Source organism: Nyctereutes procyonoides, unplaced genomic scaffold (assembly GCF_905146905.1).
Source record: "Nyctereutes procyonoides isolate TBG_1078 unplaced genomic scaffold, NYPRO_anot_genome, whole genome shotgun sequence".
Classification (NCBI taxonomy): Eukaryota; Metazoa; Chordata; class Mammalia; order Carnivora; family Canidae; genus Nyctereutes; species Nyctereutes procyonoides.
This window is the reverse complement of record NW_026575024.1, coordinates 39230053-39238959: the sequence shown is the minus strand read 5'-3', so window position 1 is coordinate 39238959 and position 8907 is coordinate 39230053.

The window sequence follows — 8907 nt, the reverse complement described above, 5'->3', positions numbered from 1 at the left end:
GGATTTAGGAATTGCAGATAAGGGTTTGAGGGTCATGCAAAATTGCTGCTTCATATAGACTTTCCATTTAGTTACTCCTCTTGCACTCCATCCAATTTAGTTGTAAAACCTCAACCCTGAGTGAATACTGTTCTCCAGCATTCAGTCCCTGCACCTGAGTAGCTGAAATGTGGCTACAAATAAATACATCCAGTCTCACTTTGATTTCATGATCACAAGCCTCAAATAGGCCTTCAGTGTTTATCTTCCCCTTTTACTTTCTACTTTACCATTTTCCTACCTGTCAAAATCATACTGGGATAGCTGTTGACTGTTGTTATTTGGTGACTTTAGAAGGTAGACATGCAAATACACAATAAAATAATTAGCATTGTCTTTCTCAAGAAAAAGAAATGTTTTCCCTGATGAATGAATGATTTCTTCTCTATAAGAGATAACGATTCTTTTAACTTAGGGGTGATTGTTGCCATATTTGCTATTTTTATTTTAATCTTTCTAATTTAAAAAAGATTAGGCACATTAGGAAAAAGTATTCTAAGATTGTTTTGTATTAACTGAAAGTACTTTAGGAAAAATCAAAAACTGTAAGATGTCACTAAAAACACCTTTGCTTCAATTTAAGCATCTCATAAATAGCATCTTACTTTAAAGAAGAAAAACTACTAAAACAGTGAGATGTGCGAGTTCAAAAGTAACAGTCACTTTTTTCCAAATGTGTGTGTGTGTGTATATATATATATATATTCTTATATATATAAATGTATATATATACATCTCATAAATAGCATCTTACTTTAAAGAAGAAAAACTACTAAAACAGTGAGATGTGCGAGTTCAAAAGTAACAGTCACTTTTTTCCAAATGTGTGTGTGTATATATATATATATTCTTATATATATAAATGTATACATATATACATTTACATTATATATATACATTATACATTTATAAATGTGTGTGTGTGTATATATATACACACACACACACACACATTTACTTAAGACAACCTAGAAAGCTTGAATAATCTGATATACCTTAAATGGTCAATTAAAACCAAAATCCAAACATCAGTGTGAATCTTTGCTATATGTGTAAATATTTTCACTATCTGATGAGTGATATATATTTTTGTACTATTTTATTTAAGTATTTTAATTCCACTTTAATTTAGCTGACTACATTCTTCACTATAACCTAGAACAGGGGTTCCCAAACTTTAACATGTATCAGAATCACATGAAAGACTTGTTGAAACACGTATTACTGGGCTTCACCTCAGAGTTTCTGATTCTGTTGAGCTTCAGTGGGGCTGAGAATTTGCATTTCTAACTCATTCCTACATGATGCTGGTGCTGCCATTTTCTAGGAATCATACTCTGAGATCCAATGACCTAGAGAAACCTGGAAATAAAACTTTTATTTTTTTTCACTTCCTCCTGGCTTTCTCCATAACTTGGCTTTTCACCAATAATATCTGCAGCACTACTGTTCAGACTCTTTGGAAATATAGTGACCCAAACATAGCATATGAAATCCAGGGCAGCCCTGGTGGCGCAGCGGTTTGGCGCCGCCTGAAGCCTGGGTGTGATGCTGGAGACCTGGGATCAAGTCCCACATCGGGCTCCCTGCATGGAGCCTACTTCTCCCTCTGCCTGTGTCTCTGCCTCTCTCTGTGTGTGTCTATGAATGAATAAATAAAATCTTTAAAAAAATGAAATCCAAATCTATACATAATAGAGAAAGTGGACATTCAGTTCCTCCCTCTTGTCAAACCAAAGATAGCCTGTGTTGCTCTATCTTAGAACTTCATTCGTTCACCCAGACAAGGACCACTAATGAGGAGGTGCTGAGCTAGTCTCAGTTTGCCATTTCTATTGTCCTTACTGATGCTTTCTATGAGCTCTCACCCTCCATGTGCTTTTTCCAGAAAAGTTTTTCAGCAGAATTTAGCATACTACACAGTGCCAAGAAACAGTGACTCTTTGGGGACATGTGAGCCAAGAAAGAAAAAGGGACAGAGATAGTTAAGGAAAGCAAGAAAGCCTTTGTTGAGCCCAAGGGAAAGGAAGTAAGTCACTGATAGGCAAAGAATCCTTAGGCACCAGTCCTTTCACTTCTCACCTATCTCGTTTTGCAAGGAATGATACTCACTTCTCATTCCATAGCAAACATGGCTCAGGCTTACTCCCCTTAGACAAAAAACCCAAACATTTTGTTTTTCATATATAGTCACACAGTTTGGAGACATTATCACTTATACAATTGTGTCTGAGTGTGGTGAGACTGATTCCCTCCTCCAAAATTCACCCCTGTTCTCCATTCTTCTTCATACTTTTAAATGGAATCTCCATCCACTCAACTGATCTCATCAGGACAAAAAGTTATCTGTCCTTGACTCTGTCCTCTTATCCCTACATCCAGCCCATATCTAATCTCCAACTGCACTATCTCCAAAACATATCCTAAATTTGCCCAAGAAATTTATCTCTGTTGCTCTTGCACTTCTAATCTCAACATCCCTCACCTGGTTGACTGCAGTAGTCTCCGAACCATTTTTCTTGCTCCCACTCTTAATCCTGTGCAATCTGCTACTCACATGTCAGCCAGAATGTTCTTTCTTTCTAAAATATAAATCTGAGTATGTCGCCTAAAACCCTCTGATGTCTTCCTCTTATATTTTGAATAAAAGATTAACTGCTTACCATATCCCTATGTGATAGGATCCCCTACTTCTCTCTCTGTCTTTCTCTTTTATAGTTCTTCCCTTACATTTATACTCATTCAGCTACTTGGGCCTCATTTCTAGACCATACAAGTTTGTTCCCACTTTAGAGCATTGATGCTCACTGTTCCCTCTGCATGAAATGCTCTGCCACCTAACTATGCATTCTGTTTTCTTGTCATTAAATTCTTAGCTCTGAAGTTACCTCTTCAGTGAGACTTTTCTTGGGCATCCAATCTAAATTAGCTATGCACCAATCCCTCTTCATCCTGCATTTCACTCTTTACTTCTTGCTTTAATCTCTTCATAGCATGTATTGACACCTGATACTAACTGGTTCATTTATTTGTTTACTGGTTATTGTCTTCTCACAGACAAATGGAAACTCCATAATATCAGACAGATTGCTCTATCTAATTTGCCACTCTACCTTCAATTCCTAGTGAATGCCCACCATAAATGTATTGAATGAATGAATCACTGATTCATATAACTCTTAAAAAACAAAGTTGGTTCAGTGCTTGGTTATTTCATACGTGGTGCCACCCAAAAACTATTTGAGGAAGCTATTAACGTTCCAATAACACTAGTCATGTTGCCGTTATTGAAAATTTGGGGCCTTGAGTTTAATAAGTTCTTTATAGATCTTGGAAACTAGCCCTTTATCTGATAACGTCATTTGCAAATATCTTCTCCCATTCTGTAGGTTGTCTTTTAGTTTTGTTGACTGTATCCTTTGCTGTGCAAAAGCTTCTTATCTTGATGAAGTCCCAATAGTTCATTTTTGCTTTTGTTTCTTTTGCCTTCGTGGTCTTGCAAGAAGTTACTGTGGCCAAGTTCAAAAAGGGTGTTGCCTGTGTTCTCCTCTAGGATTTTGATGGACTCTTGTCTCACATTTAGATCTTTCATCCGTTTTGAGTTTATCTTTGTGTCTGGTGCAAGAGAGTGGTCTAGTTTCATTCTTCTGCATGTGGATGTCCAATTTTCCCAGCACCATTTATTGAAGAGACTGTCTTTCTTCCAGTGGATAGTCTTTCCTCCTTTATCGAATATTAGTTGACCATAAAGTTGAGGGTCCACTTCTGGTTCTCTGTTCTGTTCCATTGATCTATGTGTCTGTTTTTGTGCCAGTACCACACTGTCTTGATGACTACAGCTTTGTAGTACAACCTGAAATCTGGCATTGTGATGCCCCCAGATATGGTTTTCTTTTTTAAAATTCCCCTGGCTATTCGGGGTCTTTTCTGATTCCACACAAATCTTAAAATAATTTGTTCTAACTCTGAAGAAAGTCCATGGTATTTTGATAGGGATTGCATTAAACATGTAAATTGCCCTGGGTAACATTGACATTTTCACAATATTAATTCTGCCAATCCATGAGCATGGAATATTTTTCCATCTCTTTGTGTCTTCCTCAATTTCTTTCAGAAGTGTTCTATAGTTTTTAGGGTATAGATCCTTTACCTCTTTGGTTAGGTTTATTCCTAGGTATCTTATGCTTTTGTGTGCAAAGAGAAATCTCACAGAGGAAGACATAGACATGGCCAACATGCACATGAGAAAATGCTCTGCATCACTTGCCATCAGGGAAATACAAATCAAAACCACAATGAGATACCACCTCACACCAGTGAGAATGGGGAAAATTAACAAGGCAGGAAACCACAAATGTTGGAGAGGATGTGGAGAAAAGGGAACCCTCTTACACTGTTGGTGGGAATGTGAACTGGTGCAGCCACTCTGGAAAACTGTGTGGAGGTTCCTCAAAGAGTTAAAAATAGAACCTGCCCTACGACCCAGCAATTGCACTGTTGGGGATTTACCCCAAAGATTCAGATGCAATGAAACGCCGGGACACCTGCACCCCGATATTTCTAGCAGCAATGTCCACAATAGCCAAACTGTGGAAGGAGCCTCGGTGTTCATCGAAAGATGAATGGATAAAGAAGATGTGGTCTATGTATACAATGGAATATTACTCAGCCATTAGAAACGACAAATACCCACCATTTGCTTCAACGTGGATGGAACTGGAGGGTATTATGCTGAGTGAAGTAAGTCAATCGGAGAAGGACAAACAGTGTATGTTCTCATTCATTTGGGAAATATAAATAATAGTGAAAGGGAATATAAGGGAAGGGAGAAGAAATGTGTGGGAAATATCAGAAAGGGAGACAGAACATAAAGACTCCTAACTCTGGGAAACGAACTAGGGGTGGTGGAAGGGGAGGAAGGCGGGGGGTGGGGGTGAATGGGTGACGGGCACTGAGGGGGGCACTTGACGGGATGAGCACTGGGTGTTATTCTGTATGTTGGTAAATTGAACACCAATAAAAATTAATTTATTTAAAAAATAAAGAAAAAAAAGAAAATTTGGGGCCTAACTTCTATTCAGTATCAAATACATCTCTGGCAGCAGTAGGGTCCTAGGATATGCTAAAATTCTTGTTTGCTGTCCTTAAGTGAAATTAGTCCAGAAGATATATAGCATAAAAATATTTTCTGCTAAAGAAAAGGCGCTTAGATATCCTGCTTAGGAGATCAAACTATATTTCAAAAACAAACAAAACAAACAAAAAAAAAACAATGTTTGCTGATTTCCTAGGCTGAAGACATCCTAGTTCACTGATGAACAGAGAAAACCAAAGTACCTAGGTCCTACTAGTTTAGAATCTGAAATAGAAAAACAGTAACATCTATTTTCACACAGTACATATATAGTCAATGTAATAATAATAGCTAATATTTATGGAGTGTTTGCTATATACAAGGCTTTTCACATGTATTAACTTATATGATCCTCATAACAATCCAATGAGGTAGGCAATATTTTTACTCCCATTTTGCATTTACATTTACTATTTATGTTTATTGTAAACTGAGTCACAGAGGGGTTAATTAATCTGCCCCAGTTAGACAGTTTAGTGGTGAACAGAAAATACAAAGAAGGAAATGTAAATGAAAAATTTAAAATCTGTAACACATTTTGGAGTATGTTATCTGTTCATATATTAACAATCAAAGTTTCTTGTGTTTAAAAAGTAAACTTCTGTGCTGTTTTAAGAATAAAACTTTTTAAAATTGACGTCCAAACAAAACAATGTTAAAACCCTAAGTCAAACCCCTAGCCTTAGCAGACAGCTTATTCTTTTAAACAGGAAGCTATTAAAAATATGTTCTGCCTCCCAGTACTGTTGTTGTGTGTTTGTTTTTGCTTTCAGGCAAAGTACCATAGGACTAGATCCTACTTCTGAAATATCACTAGCTACAAAATGCATGATCTAGGCATAAATAAGATTAAATGTACAGTAAAATAAATTCTAACCTGCTTTTTTGCAAGCCCACAGATGATATAGTTTCTCTTAGGAAAGGATGCTTCTGCCTTTCCTGCGCTTTAAGAAAACAAGAGATTTCCCCCAAATAAAGAAATCCACAAGTTCATTAGGATCCCCTTTACTCAAGGCATTCGACTGGAGATGGAACTATGCAAAAAAGTATATAAAGCGTCTATAATTTGAGTAGATAAAATACAAAATTTATGCTACGGAATGATCTCAGCTATAAAGACCACAGAGTAGTGAGTTACTGCTAACCAAGAAGGGAAGACATCGTAAGGCTGGAGAGAAGAGAGATCACTGTGAGAGAGTGAAATGGGAAGGCTTTGGGGAGAAGGAATTTGAGGTAGGCCTGGAAACAGGAGTGATATTTAGGATAATAGGAAAGAAGAAGCAATGAAAACTGAATAAGCAAGGGCAAGGAAATAGGAAAAAAGCCCTTCTGTTTGGGGAACAGGAAGTAGAAGAGTTTGGCTATTGTGGATGTCCACGTAGGCATGGGAGTAGCAAGAAGTAAGGTTACTATGACGTTTTTAGGCTAGACTGTGAAGCATCTTAGATTCTGTCCAAACGACTTTGATTTTATCCTGTTGTCACTGAGAACTGAGGGTTTCTGAGTTGGGCAGTGATATGTTCAAACAGATGCTTAAAAAAAAAACTCATCCAGCCATGAATCTTCAGGAGCCAGAGAAGTGAAGAGGCAGGAGGGCTACATAGGGCATTACTGGAACATCTTGTCACTCTGATTGAGAGCTATGGTTAGTCTTTAATGGCCCTAAAACATTTCAAAAGCAGATACTTCAAACTTAGAATTTAGAAACAGGCTTCCGTTGGGTTTGCTGTTTGAAAACTAAGATACACATTATAAATCCTTCAACAGAAAATCCTGCCAGTAATACCTCTGAAATACATTCAGAAACCAACCACCATCACCCATTTCCCCCATCATCTTTTTACTTCACTGCTACCATCAACTCTCACGCAGTTTATTTCAGTAACCTCTCGTTTCCTACCCTTTCTCCAACATGTAATATTCTCTATACAGCAGTTAGCATAAGATCCTTTTGAAATTTAAGTCTATCAATATCACTCTTCTACTCAGAACCCTCCAAAAGTCTCTCCTTCACACAAAACACAGTTCACAATCCTGATGCCAGCCTCAGAGCTGCCTCTGCCTTATTTACTACTCCCCCTCTCCCCATTCTGCTGCAGCTGCACCATCTTATGGCACACCAATATGCTCCTGCCTCAGGGCCTTTGCTTTTACTGTTCACTCTGCCAGAAGTCTCTTTCCTGCAATATTTGTAGGACTAAGTCCCTCCTCACACACATAGGGGTCTATTCAAATAGTATCAGAGAACATGTCCCTAATCATCCTGTATCAAAAACACCAACTGTAATCAATTCCATCCCTATTGTTTAAAAAAAAAAACAAAACAAAAAACCAAAACCCTGCTTTTATCAGTTGATTATCTTCCCCACCAGGCCATCAGGTTTTTTGATTGTGGAGGATTTTTTTGTTTATGGCTGTCTCCCTAGTTCTTAGAACAGGGCCTGAGAGAAACACTTAATAAACGCTTATTATTGACTTATATAATCTCTGGGTGCCTTCCAGAGTTAGAGAAAGGCTCTCTGTCTGCTAGGACACCCTAATACACCAGTTGGCTGTTCTGCTCACTCCTACCGGGTGGGAAAGGAATCAGAATCAGGAAACAATGGCCTCTATAGAAGAAAGAGATAGAAGAAATAACACCAGACAATCAGAAGTGTTTGCCAAATTTGTACTGCCTCCTCAACAAAGCTATTGGCGATTTTTGAATTTAAAAAATATGTTTCATCGGAGAAGGACAAACAGTGTATGTTCTCACTCATTTGGGGAATATGAATAATAGTGAAGGGGAATATAAGGGAAGGGAGAAGAAATGTGTGGGAGATATCAGAAAGGGACACAGAACATAAAGACTTCTAACTCTGGGAAACGAACTAGGGGTGGTGGAAGGGGAGGAGGGCGGGGGGTGGGGGTGAATGGGTGACGGGCACGGAGGGGGACACTTGACGGGATGAGCACTGGGTGTTATTCTGTATGCTGGTAAATTGAACACCAATAAAAATTAATTTATAAAAAAAAATAAAAATAAAAATAAAAATAAAAAATATGTTTCATTTATTGGCAATGACATATGTTAATCCTAATGTAGCAAAGAATCCTGGAGCATCAAAGTCTACATTCTCTTCTTCATGACACAGGTATGTGTTATGTTACCATTGTCCTCTTGCATTTGGGTGAGGCCATGTGACAGTTTCAGCCAACAGAAAGTATATGCCACTGTGTACCACTGCTAGGTCTGGCCTATTAAAGAAAAGAAAAAGAAGCAAACCAAATGAAACAGAACAAAACAAAACCCCTTTCTGCACATGATCTTCTATGCACTTTCCATTTCTGTCTGCTAGATGTTAATGCTCAGGGGAACCTTAGAATCCATATGATGAATCTTGGCATAGCCTCTGCCTGCCTGGGTCTCTGAATGACAGCACAGAGCAGAGCTGCCAATGCCTTGAACACCTGTCTGTTGATTTTGAGCCATTATATTCTGTGGGTCTGTTTGACATTGCAATATTTGTCACATTCATATACTTTTTTGAAAAATTCATCACTTGTGTGAAATTCAGATTTAACTGGGCATTTGTGTTCTTAATTGCTTACTCTGGCCACCCTTCAATAAGAAGAATCAAATTTAAAGTACTTACATATCCATACATAAATGTGTACATAAATGTTTATAGCAGCAATATTCTTAATAGCCAAAAGTTGGAAACAGCTCAATGCTAATCAGTAGACAAATGTAT